At 45.9% G+C, this 13,179-nt stretch overlaps 1 protein-coding gene across 1 annotated transcript in view; it reads right to left on the minus strand.

The window, feature by feature from the left end:
* Window positions 1–12,801, minus strand: part of SPECC1 (sperm antigen with calponin homology and coiled-coil domains 1) — a 286,669-nt gene extending 273,868 nt beyond the window's left edge. Inside the window, exon 1 of the mRNA XM_047834069.1 lies at window positions 12,735–12,801. The gene's annotated coding sequence lies outside the window, so the exon portion shown is untranslated. The remainder of the gene's footprint in view (window positions 1–12,734) is intronic.
* Between the last annotated feature and the right edge of the window lie 378 nt (window positions 12,802–13,179).

Consider the following 13,179-nt stretch of genomic DNA (forward strand, 5'->3'; position numbering starts at 1 on the left):
GGCTCAGGTCACGGTCTCATGGTTTGTGAGATCAAGCCCCCCATCGGGTTCTGTACTGACAGTGCAGAGCCTGCTTGGGATTCTCTCTCCCTCTTTCTCTACCCCTCCCCCCACTCAAAATAAATAAGCTTTAAAAAACAGAAAATCTGAATGTAAGGAAGTTTTGGAAATACCTTAACCAATTTATTTTGCTTATATTTTCCTTTTTGCATATGTATGAGAACGGAATATGACATACATTGATGTCTAAATAACTGTAAAAGATCTCTCAATAAGTCTAAAATCAAAAAATTGTGCAGGGGTGCCCAGGTTGCTTAGTCGGTGAAGCATCTGACTTCGGCTCAGGTCATGATCTCAAAGCTTGTGAGTTCGAGCCCCAAGTCGGGGTCTGTGCTGACACCTCAGAGCCTACAGCCTGCTTTGGATGCTGTGTCTCGCTCTCTCTCTGCTCCTTGCCTGCTCGCACTCTGTCTCTGTTTCTCTCTCTCTCTCTCTTTCAAAAATAAACAATAAAACATTTTAAAAATTTTAATGTACATAATAAAAAGCATTGTATTATAGTTCCATTGACTTTTTTTTTCTTTTTTAGTGGAACACAAAATAATTGTTTTAAAATTTCTAGCATCTTAGATTTTATGAAGTTGTGTTTATTGGGCACTTACTATGTACTGGAGACATACATTGAACAAAACAAGGACCAAGCTCCCGTGGAGCTCATGCACCCTTCTGACTCCAACCTCTTGCTTTACTGGCTCCATTTTGAACTATGCAAGGAAAAGTGATCAGCCCGATATGGATGACAGTCACCCTTGGAAAAATCTTTGTGAACGGGGAGTATGAAGTTCTATGATTGTTTCAATCTGGGTCACGGCCAGTCCCCGCACCCAAAGAGAAGTGTACTTCCAGAAAAAGGAAGAAAGGAGCCTTGAACAGAAAAAAAAAAAAAAAATCAGAGTTGTTTTAATGTCCATTCGTCCTATAAGACACAGGGGTAGGGCTCTTGCCTTTAGCGGGCAGGGTCCAATCAAGAAAACGGCATTCAAAAGAGGCAGTTCAATAAGAGGGAATTTAATACAGGGAGTAGTTACAAGGTTTGGGGAAGGGCTAAACAGCCAAATGGGACGGTGGGATGGTGAGCCAAGCCAGAGATCGGCAAGAGTGGGACGTGCCCAGCACACTTAAGGCTAGAGGGAAAAGGAAGAAGGTGGTATCACCAGAGGCCAGCGTCACTCGGCCGGAGCTGGGACCAAGCAGAAGATGGGGAAGAAATCCCCTGGCTTCTCCCTTCCCCTCACCTTCCAATCTTCCACCAGTGTCTTTCACTAGCCACCCTTAGCCAGTGGCATCTGGGCAAAGGAGCCCGCAAAATGAAGTTGGCGGGATCGGCTGCCTCCAGTAGAGAGAACAGGAGAAGGGGAGGGCATGACTCTGGGGGTGAAGAGATGAATAACGGGGCAAGGTATTATCCATCTCTGTATCGAACACAGGACCTAAGTGCCTAGCACAGGACCCCGTTCCTACAGAAGGAAATCAACTCAGTACTAACAGAAACCGAGAATGGCCACTGAAATACGAGAGTAGAGATACGGATAGAGCGTTACTGCATTAGAGAGAAGAGGGTAACTTCCTCCACACAGGGTACCCGAGAGAGAGGGCTCACAAGAAAACGTGATGAATGAAAAAGGATACGAAAAACGGGCAAGGGTTTGCCTGAGGAATAGAAGGGGCGACAGTCAGCCAGGCCGGGAAGACCGCGCACGCTGAAGGCAGGGCAAACGAAAGCATTGCAGGAACGACCAGATGCAAAGTCCAGTCCTATGAAGCGCTCTCTCCGTCCCTCTCCGTGCGACTGCATAGCTTTCCCCTTTCATTATTTACACAATGGGTTACACTAACATATGTCCTTACACCGAACCATTCTTGAATTCCTAGAGTGAAAACTATTTGGCCAAAACGTGTTACTCGTTTGATTCTGCTGCATTCATTTTGCCATTTCACTCGGGATACGTGCATAGATACCACAGGTAAGCTTTGGTCCGTAGTTGGCTTTTGGCGGGCTCCCACTGTTCTCTATCAGGGCTACCTTAATTTTGTGAAATTATTTGGAGAACTTTCTATCTTTTCCTATTTTCTGGAATATTTTAATAGCCGTGGAATCACCACCATCGACCTTGGGATATTTAAGCGTTGGTGATTCTGCCTGTGGGTTTGGGACTCAATCTCTTCCTTGTCACTCCTGCCACCCACTTTCTGGCCGCTTGCCACCCAAGCTACCGCTGTCCCGACTCCCCCCTTCCCTGCACCACAAAACCCTGATCTTTACCCCCCAGCTATAGTGAGTGAAACCCTCAAGGCCCTTGCCCCATCCCACCTAACTCCTCTTCCCCCTTTATTTTAGGTCTCTCCTTCTTACAGAGAGTCTTGTCTGATATGCTTCATCCTAAACCCCAGTGCCCGATTCTGTGCTCACCTGGTCTTGGCCTGTTATCTTCTCTTTTTTTAAATATTTTTATTTTTTCATTCGAGAGAGAAAGAGAGAGAGCATGAGCAGGAGACGGGCTGAGGGAGAGGGAAAGGGTGGGGCGGGGGGAGAGAGAAAGAGAGAACCCCAAGCAGACTCCATGCTCAGCATGGAGCCCAACGCAGGGCTCAATCCCACAATCCTGGGATCATGACCCGAGCCGAAATCAAGAGTCAGATGCTCAACGGACTGAGCCACCCAGGTGCCCCACTGGCCTGTTCTCTTCCTGGGTAATTGTCTGCTCATTTGTCTCCATACTTAAAGACTGATTTGTACCTTGTCCTTCATTATAATCTTAGCACTGGCACACAGTAGGTACTCACTGTGCAGCAATTAGGTGAATGCTATAAACTTGCACCTCAGAAACAAGAGAAGAGAGGAATAATTGAGTTGGCAAACTACAGCTTGTGGCCAAATGAATGGAGCCCATCCCCTGTTGGCAATGTCTTTGGGCTATAAGGGCAGAGTTGAGTCGTTATGAGACTGTATGACCCTGGAAATCCTAAAATATTCACTATCTGGCTCTTCACAGAAAGTTTGCAGACGCTTGGTTTAGAGCTCCCGCTTCCACAAAGGCCTCTTTGTGCATCCAAATAAATGACAGTGCAGAAAGAGTTGGAAAGAATGAGTTATTGCTGCTGGAGGACGGTGGGGACATTAAGTCTGACGCCCATTCGATGTCATGAGCTGCTGTGCTCGCAACTCTGAGTCCACTGGACCCCACAACCACATTCATCTAACATCTTCGTGAATATCAACACCAGATTATTTATTTGCAAGGTGTGGCTTCACATACAACAGGGCTGGTCATAAACCCAAACGACTCCAGGGACCAGGAGGTCAAGAGAACGAGTGAGGCCACCCGGGTTGGGGAGAGCTTGTGGCATGAAGGAGGAACCACCATTCGGCTGCTTTAGCCAACGAGGAAATAGGATTTATTCAACAGAGGCTAGGGCTATGGATTTTTATGTGAAATGTCTTCTTTTTGTTTTAAGTTTGTTTATTTTTGAGAGAGAGAGAGAGAGAGAAGGAGAGGGAGAGTGAGCAGGGGAGGAGCAGAGAGAGAGGAGGATAGAGGATCTAAAACAGACTCTGCGTTGACAACAAAGAGCCCAATGCAGGGCTTGAACTCACAAACCGAGAGATCAGGACCTGAACCGAAGTCAGACGCTTAACCAACTGAGGCACCCAGGCGCCCCAGAAATGTCTTAATTATTAACGTGCTGTCAGTCAACATATCAAGAGGCCAAGCTAAAATCCTGTGCACTGCTGGGGAAGGGTGGATGGTGCAGACACGTTGAAGACTGACCTGGCCGTACTTGGTTCTATGAAGCACAGGTGCACGCTGTGACCAGGAAATTCTGCTCCTGAGTCTAAATCCCAAAGAGATTCTCACACAGACCATCTGGGGGGTGGGGGTGGGGTGGGGGAACATGAACCAACAAATGCAGAAACAAGTAAACAAAACAAGGGAGGGGCTTACATAGATCAACGATGATAAAGTGCCAAGAAGGTAAATAATGATTATTCCCCATGCCTGAGGTCTGAAAACACAGGGAGAAGGAAGAAACAGGTCTACAACCAGATATGTTACGTGGGGTTACGTAGACAAAAAAATGGCTTGGGAATCTAAGCCCCCACGCAGGTTCAATGACCTCAAAACATTTCGAACCAAAAACCTTTGAGTATACTCCAAAACTTAAACCAAAACATAAACCAAAAAACTTTGAGCATGCTGCTTGAGGAGACAGAACTCAGACAATCCGGGCGGTTAATGCCAGCTTGGTGTTTTACATCACTGTCCTCCTCACAGAACAAAAATCAGCCACGTGCTAAGCAGGGGACAGAATAAAGAGGACACGGCTTCCTACTCCCCTGTAGCCATTCCTTCAGCAAGCATTAATAGGCACCAACTGTGAGCATTTCACCCTACTAGGGAGGCACAACTAACATAACTAAGTAGGCATTGCTGTTCGGTCCTCAGGGAATTCTCGATCTTGTGGGAGATTAAACCCAGACCCAAAGGGTGAAGCAACGAAACCATCTAATACAACCACAAAGGAGAAGTAAGTGAGAAAATGCTCCATGAGCAGAGCCGTGGCCGGAGTTTGGGGACCAGAGCCTGACGCGGACTGGGGTGATCAGAATGGTCTGTGGAGAAGGTGTCTATTATGAGCTGCAGATTGCTACATTCGATGATAAGCCACTTGTCATCTTTTTTTTTTTTTTAAGTTTTATTTATTTTTGAGAGAGACAGAGACAGAGCAGAAGCGGAAGAGGAACAGAATCGGAAGCAGGCTCCAGGCTCTGAGCTGTCAGCACAGAGGCCGATGTGGGGCTGGAACCCACGAACCGTGAGATCGTGACCTGAGCCGAAGTCGGACGCTCAACCGACTGAGCCACCCAGGCAACCTGGAGATTCCAATTCTAAAAAGGCCCTGCTTGTGAGGTTAGCCTTTGGCTGACATGGGGAACTTAGATTTGGGAAGTTCCCAAATTAGATTTAGGATCTAATTTAGATTTAGATCTAATTTGTTAGATTAGGAACAAATGTTCCTAACATTTGTGGAACTGGTAAGAGAGGCTCTCTGGACCTAAACTGTTTGCACAAACACTGTGGTTGATCCTGAACACCTGCCTTCCTGCCGGGAGTCTGAAGTTTTGGAATATGCTAGGCAGAGGGCGCCTACATGATCAGCCCCCTGTAAAACGCATGAGTCTCTCTGAGTCTCTAGTGAGCTGCCCCGGTGGACGACACTGGGGGACACATGCTGTCACGGCTCATCGCGGAGAATTAAACACGTCCTGTGACTCTACTGGAAGAGGACTCTTGGGAGCCAGTGTCCTTGGACTTGGTGCTGTGTGCCTCTTCCCTTTGATGATTTTGCTTTCTAGCCTCTCACAAAACAAATCACAGCCACGAATAAGCCAGTGTGCTGAGTCCTGCGAGACCTCCTAAGGAATCACTAAATCTCAGGGTGGTCTTGTGGACCCCAGGCCTACAAATACAATCTGAATAAAAGATAATATTGGAGATTGGACTGACGTAATGGACTAAACACACACTTCTGCCTTCCGGGTGGCCTAAAAATCCATGGAATGGCAAAAAGTATTATTTTTAAAATATTAAATTGATAAGACACCTAGACACACACACAAAAAGAAACAGTGCCACTGGCTAACTAGAACGTCTAAGAACTTTCTGAAAGGGAGAGGGTACTCAGAACGAGATTGCCTGAGCAAAGCACAGCCCCACACCTGTCCGGGAGGAGGCCGTCATGCAGTGGGAAATGATAAGGGGCTTCAGGCTCTGAATGGGCAGAGAGAAGACGGGGCAGGGATGGAATATGACAACCCGATGAACTGGGGAACTACAGTCAGATAAGCCAGGACGACGAGACCCTTCCCCACACTCACTGAGCAGCCTACAACAAATGGTCCCTCACCTGGACTATGCACCCCACTCAGCAGCACCGTGCAACTCCTTGGCAATCTCCGGAGATGGCCTATGGCAAACAGGACAGGTGGGGAAATGGGAATTCTCAAACGTAAAGACGGGCACCAAAAGGAGAGTCACTGAGTTTTTCTAACGTCACAAAATGGGGACAGCAAGTCAACAGAACATATACCCAAGGAAAGAGAGTTAGTCCAGCACATAGAATATTAAGACGTCCTTAGGAAGGTTGGAGGGGACAGTCTGTCTGTGAAAAGGAAGCAGCTGAGAGGTGAAGATCTCTACACCGTGAAATAAAAAAGCAGGGTGAGGGGCAGGACATGGAATAACGCTATTATTTGTGCAAAAAAAAAAAAAAAAAGGAGGGATTGAGAATCGTTTCATATATCATTGTATTTGCACAAGGAGACCTTGGAGGACATATACAAAACTAATAACGGGGCTACCTGCTTGTGGGGTGAGGGAGAACTAGGCAGATGGGGGAAAGGGATGGTGGGAGACCTTTCATGCATATCTTTTTAATACAGTATGATTTTTTTATTTTTTTAGATGTTTTATTTATTTTTGAGAGAGAGAGACAGAGACAGAGACAGAGTGTGAGCGGGGAAGGGGCAGAGAGAGGGAGACAGAGAAGTCGAAGCAGGCTCCAGGCTCTGAGAAGTCAGCACAGAATCCAACACAAGGCTCGAACCCATGAACTGTGAAATCGGGACTTAAGCTGAAGTTGGACGCTTAACCGACTGAGCCACCCAGGCACCCCACATACAGTATGATTTTTGAACACTGAATATCTTTTCTATTCTAAAAACTAAATTTTACAAAGTAGAGACCTTGAAAGTTAAATAAATGATAATCAACATGGAAAACACTCAACAGATGGACTGGTGAGTTGACTGGACAAAGCCAAACACTAGATTTGTGAGTGGGAAAATCCAAGCCAAGGAATCTCCCAAAATGCAGCCCATAAAGATAAGGAGGCAGATCGTTTGAGAAGAAAGTGGAAGATGAAAGAAAAAGTTGAAAAGATGAAAGTGAAACATGAAAGATGAATTGAGAAATTCTGATACCCATTTAATAGGAATTCCAGAAAAAGAAAATAAAAGACAATGGAGGCAAGGAAATACCCAAAGAGAAACTTCCCCTGTGCCACAGAAATGCGTTAATCTATGGAAAGACAGGGGCCACTTAGCACTGAGCAGAAAGAACAAAAGAGAACTATCCCCCTGGACAAATAGTAAAATGTTCCAACACCAAGAAAAAAGAAAAAATGGTTAAGCTTCAGAGAAAATAAACAGGTTAACTACAGAGAAATGGAAATCACACTGTAGAAACTTCTCATCCACGACACTAGATACCAGCAGATAATGAAGAATTATCTTCAAAATGCAGAGGTTTTAACCTGGAATCCTATCCTCAGCCAAGAGTACTCAGGCAGAAAAGCAAAATAAAAAATACTTTACACGTGCAAAGGCTCAGAAAGTTTACCACCCACGAAATCTCAGGTGAAAATACAAAGTTACTTGAGGATTCACTTAAGGAATAATGAATCCACAAAGTAGAAAAACAAGAGATGAAAGAACCAATGAAGAGCAAATAATTGGCAAAACTTATAAATGATGAGTAAATAGTCAGTAAAACATGGCTGTTTGTGCATAATGTAAAAAAAAAAAACAAAAACAAATTCCATATGATCTTAATACGACGCAGAATTAAAATCAGGTTCAGGTTCACTCTTGCTTTACTCACGAAGGGTTCATATATACAGATTAGCTTTAAACACCAAGGGAAAAAAATGTTTAGATATGTGTGAAAATTTAAGGGTAGCAAAAGAGCTCGATTTCATTTATCATAAGGGAAATACGAATTAAAACCTCAATGTGATACCCACCAGGATGACTAAAATCTAAAAGACGGAAATTACCAAGAGATGGCAGCTACCATGTATGTTTCTCAGGTACATAACTTAGAAACTGTCAATATTTACTTAAACCCTAGGCATGTGCTATGACCAAGCAATTCTCCTCCTGGATATACACACTCAACAGACATGCATACATTCATTCAACAAACGACAGGTACTAGAATGTTCACAGCAGCACTATTCACCATATCTCCAAACTGCAAACAACCCAATTGTCAATCATGTAAAATGGGTTTCTACATCGTGGATACACACATGATGGGAATACATACAGCAAGGAGAACGGACAAACCACAACTACACTCAGAACCACAGACAAATCACACAACTGTAAGGTTGATGGCAAGAAGCTGGATATAAAAGGGCACATACTATATGATTCTATTGATGTAAAGTATGAGAATAGCTAAAACGAATCTACTGTGTTAGAAATCAAGGCAGTGGGGGCACCTGGGTGGCTCAGTCAGCTGGGTGTCCAACTTCGGCTCAGGTCATGATCTCACTGCTCGTGAGTTCGAGCCCCGCGTCGGGCTCTGTGCTGACAGCTCGAAGCCTACAGCCTGCTACAGATTCTGTCTCCATCTCTCTGCCCTTCCCCTGCTCGCTCGCTCACTCACTCTCTCTCTCTCTGTCCCTCAAATATAAAAAATAAAAAACATAAAAAAATAAAAAGAAATCAAGATAGTGGTTATCCTTGGGGGTGGGACACATGAGGGCAGATTCCGGAGTGTTGGAAAGGTTGTTTCTTGTTCTGAGTGTTGGTTATATGTGTGTTCAGCCCGTCCAAATTCATGGATCTATACACTTAATATGTGTGTACCTTTAAACATTTATGCTATACCTCCATAAAGGGTGCCTGGGTGGCTCAGTCCGTTGGGCTTCTGACTCTTGATTTTGGCTCAGGTCATGGTCTCACAGTTCGTGAGATCGAGCCCCGTGTTGGGATCTGGTCAGACATCACAGAGCCTGCTTGGGATTCTCTTTCACCCTCTCTGTTTGCCCCTCCCCTGCACATGCACGAATGTGCTTTCTCTCTCAAAATAAGTAAATAAACTTTATTTAAAAAAATTAAAAAGTATCTAAAAACATAACTTCAAAAATACATGCAAATAGATAAGCACTATTTACAGGTGGTCTGTAAGTATACATATTACAAAAACTAATAGAAATAGAACAAAAGAAACCCACTGGGAATCATAGTGGAAAACTTTAACACAACTCTCAGAATCAACAGATCAAACAGAGAAAAAGTAAGCTAAGGAGACAGAGAACATAATTTGTAATTAATAAATTGGAAATAAATCTACAATTTCATGCAGAAAAATGTCACAAAAACTGACAGCTCATTAGATTACAAACTAATTTCTGTTTTCTCATCTCCATCCTTTTTTCAGCAATATGGCAGACTAGAGATCCCAAAGCCTTCCAGCCACAAAACATCTTTAAAAACTGCTAGGGGGCGGGGCGCCTGGGTGGCGCAGTCGGTTAAGCGTCCGACTTCAGCCAGGTCACGATCTCGCGGTCCAGGAGTTCGAGCCCCGTGTCGGGCTCTGGGCTGATGGCTTGGAGCCTGGAGCCTGTTTCCGATTCTGTGTCTCCCTCTCTCTCTACCCCTCCCCCGTTCATGCTCTGTCTCTCTCTGTCCCAAAAATAAATAAACGTTGAAAAAAAATTTTTTTTAAATCAATGGGCTAGAGAAACCTAGTGAAGCCAAAATTCAAGAGTGCAGGCAAAATAAAGGCATTTTCAGATATTATAAAAACAGAATGCATCATCACTGAAGGAACTTCTAAAGAATGTACTTCAGGGAGAAGGAAAATGATTCAAAGTGATATAAGAAGGAATGGAGAGTGAATGGGGCACCTGGGTGGCTCAGTCCGTTAAGCGTCTGATTTCAGCTCAGGTCATGATCCCACACTCCGTGAGTTCGAGCCCCGCGTCAGGCACTGTGCCTGGAGCCTGCTGCAGATCCTGTGTCTCCCTCTCTCTCTGCCCCTCCCCTGCTCATGCTCTGTCTCTGTCTCAAAAATAAATTAAAAAAAAAAAAAAAGACGGAATGGAGAGTGAAGAAGATAGATAAACAGGTACAGAAGTCTAATAAATATTGACCCAGAAAATCGGTATAATAGTAACATCAGCAATAATGTCCAATTTATTTATTTTCTTTTTTTTTTTTTTTTGCATTTATTTATTTTTGAGAGACAGAGCATGAGCGGGGGAAGGGCAGAGAGAGAGAGGGAGACACAGAATCAGAGGCAGGCTCCAGGCTCCGAGCTGTCAGCACAGAGCCCAACACGGGGCTCGAACCCACGAACCGTGACATCATGACCTGAGCCGAAGTCGGACGCTTAACGGACTGAGCCACCCAGTCGCCCCAATAATGTCCAATTTAAAGGACTGAAGTAGTAACAGAGCTTAACACCAAATGGGAGGTAACTGGAGTGAAAATATTAGAAGTCCTTGCCTTGTTCAGAAGGAGGACTGATTGATTACATAAATGATCTAAGCCTTCAAATTCAAAAGGCTAGAACTTGCAAAAATAAATTCAAATGAAGTAGGAAGATTAAGAATGTACGTTACTGACGTAGAAAAATAAAAGTAACGGGATTAATCAATAAATCCAGAACTGGCGCTTTGGAAAGATAATGAAATAAGCAAGGAGGAAGCAAGCCTGACCGATACAAGAGAAGAGAAAAGGCACAGACACAAGAGTGTGAACAAGATGAACACACCATAAATGTGGAAGAACTATTTTCCTGCAACAGAAGACTATCTACAACATTATGCAAACACACATTAAATTCCAATAATGTTAATGATTTTCAGGGCAGATATAAAGCACTAGATTGACTTTGGAGAAACAGAAAACCTGAGGAAAATCAATGGTCGTGGAAAAAATAGAAAAGATAGTTAAGTATGGATATCAACTTCTTAAAAAAATATGATCACCAGCAGCCCAGGCAGCCTGCAGTCAGATTCTGCCAAACTTTAAGGAACAGATAATTCTCCTGCTCCACAGCAGAGAAAACGATGGAAAACTTCCCAACCGATTCAGTGAGGACATAATCAGCATAATTAAAAACTCAGACCAAAAAAGGGGGGCAGGAGGGAAAAGTTACCGATCTCGCTTATAAATATAAACGCTACAACTCTAATTAAATGTTAGCTTATTGAATCTATCAAACAACCCAAAAGTGCATTTTAATTTATGCCAGGATTTTAGTGACCGAAAATCTAGCAGTATAATCACCTATGTTATCAATTTTAAGAAGAAAACTACACAGTCATATCAATACATGTGATACACAAGCACTTGGGGGGGGTGGGGGGATTCAACACTGACTCCTAACTTTTGAAACTCTTAGTAATTAGGCATAAATGAAAACTTACTTAATATGGTAAGAATATATTTAGTGAAGATCGCCTTGGATCACTGCCTTAAAACCGAGCCCGAAACAAACTGTCCTAGCTAACCTTAATAGCCAGGATTGTGGAGACAGTGGTCAATGGAAAATAAGAGATAAGTACAAACATTGGTAAGAGACGTCTGCTCCCTTTGAACAGATGAAGAGAGAGTATTTGCCCAGAACAACCAAACAAGTCAACTGAAAAACTATTAAAACGGATAGAGTTTCGAACGAAGGCTCAGCTTCAGATCTAGCCTAAGCTACCAAATTAAACGTGCTTGCTTTCTCAAAGGTACTACGCAAAGCTGTTTTCTGTGGAGTAAGACCTTAAGGTTGACAAACTTGCTCTGTCTCTCCTCCCCCGTCTTAAACGTGGCAAAAGCTTCGTGTTTGCAACCGGATAACCAAAATCTTCTCAAACCCAAATTTGTCCTGAAGAGTTGAGTTGTACCTCCCCTCAAAAACACGTTATCTCCTGCCTCCAGCTACCGCAGTTACTAATGGATAAGCATGTCAACCAGTCCAACATAATTCTTCCGATAGAGGGCAAGGAAGAGCACCTTCGCAGTAATTTTTTTTTTTCCCCAAGCCTTATACTGCTTATTATATAAACTTACGTGCTGAAAACTGCAGCTCGCTCAAAATAAAAATGAGATATGCAGGGTCAAACTTCCTTTAAAAAAAAGGGGGGGGGGACCTAAAACTCATTTCATTTCAAACACATTTGGGAAGGAGGTCGTTGCTGTTGCAGTCCTGGCAGGCTCCGCATCACCGGGCCACCCCTAAGCATCCAAAGGGTCCCCCAGGGCTCACAGGTGCACTGCGCTGGGGCACCGCCGGCTGACCCGGGAGAAGCACGGCCAGCGCCTTCCCCGGTCACCCCAGGCCAACAGGGGGATCAGAGCTCTGTGGACGCGGAGGATGGCCAAGGGTTACCCGGTCCCCGACATACACGCATCCCCCGGACAGCACCAGGAGAAAGGTGCGGGAGGCTCCGGGGGCCGGGAGAGCCCCGGCCGGGCGTGCCCACGCACCTGTCCCACCGCGGCGAGGGTTGGGGGCGCCTCTCAGGGCCGCAGTCCTCTGGACTCACCTGGCCCTCTGTCCTGGGCTCCTACGCCAACCCCTGGGGCCCGGAAGGGAGGGGGGCGGCCCCCTGCCGCTGCCACCTGCGGCACCGGTCCCGCAGTTCCCGGGCTTGGTGGGCAGGACAGGGTAGGAGGTCCGTCCCGGGCTGGGGGCGGGACCCTCCGGGCGGTGGGGCACCGGGGCCACCGCAGCGACAACGGCAACAGCGCGTCTTCCGTCTCGGACGGACAGTCCTGCGCCCCGCTGCCTGGACCCTCGGACCCCAGGGTTCGCCCGCCCGACCCGGGAAGACGACGCCGCTGAGGCGCAAAAGAGCCGGCGACCAGCGCGGCGCCTACTCACCGGCTCCGCTCGCTCCCGCCGCGCCGCCGCAGCCCGCAGCCGCCGCGGCTCCCCGAGCTCACGGATGCTCCGCGAAAGGTCCCTGGGATCCTACCCGCGCCTCCCGCAGCCGCCTCCAGGGGGCGGGCGAGAGCCGGCGCGAGGCATCCTGGGAGATGTAGTCCTGCGGCCGCTGCACATTCACCCTCGCAGCTCTCCATCCACGAACTGGTGGTGGTCCTTTCTTCCCCCGTGCTTCCTCTCTGTCTCCCTCAGGGGCTCACCTCCGCTTCTAGCTAATAAGTGTGAGAACGCTCCAGTCGAGCCCTGGGCCTCCTCTCCTCGCTCTAGATCAGTGGTTCTCAAAATGTGGTGGTACCTGCACCAGCAGCTTCAGCATCGTCTGGGAACTTGGTAAAAATGACAATTCTCCATCACAGGGAGGCTATTCAGTTTTTCCTGTATT

This window comes from Prionailurus viverrinus, chromosome E1, assembly GCF_022837055.1.
Source record: "Prionailurus viverrinus isolate Anna chromosome E1, UM_Priviv_1.0, whole genome shotgun sequence".
Lineage (NCBI taxonomy): Eukaryota > Metazoa > Chordata > Mammalia > Carnivora > Felidae > Prionailurus > Prionailurus viverrinus.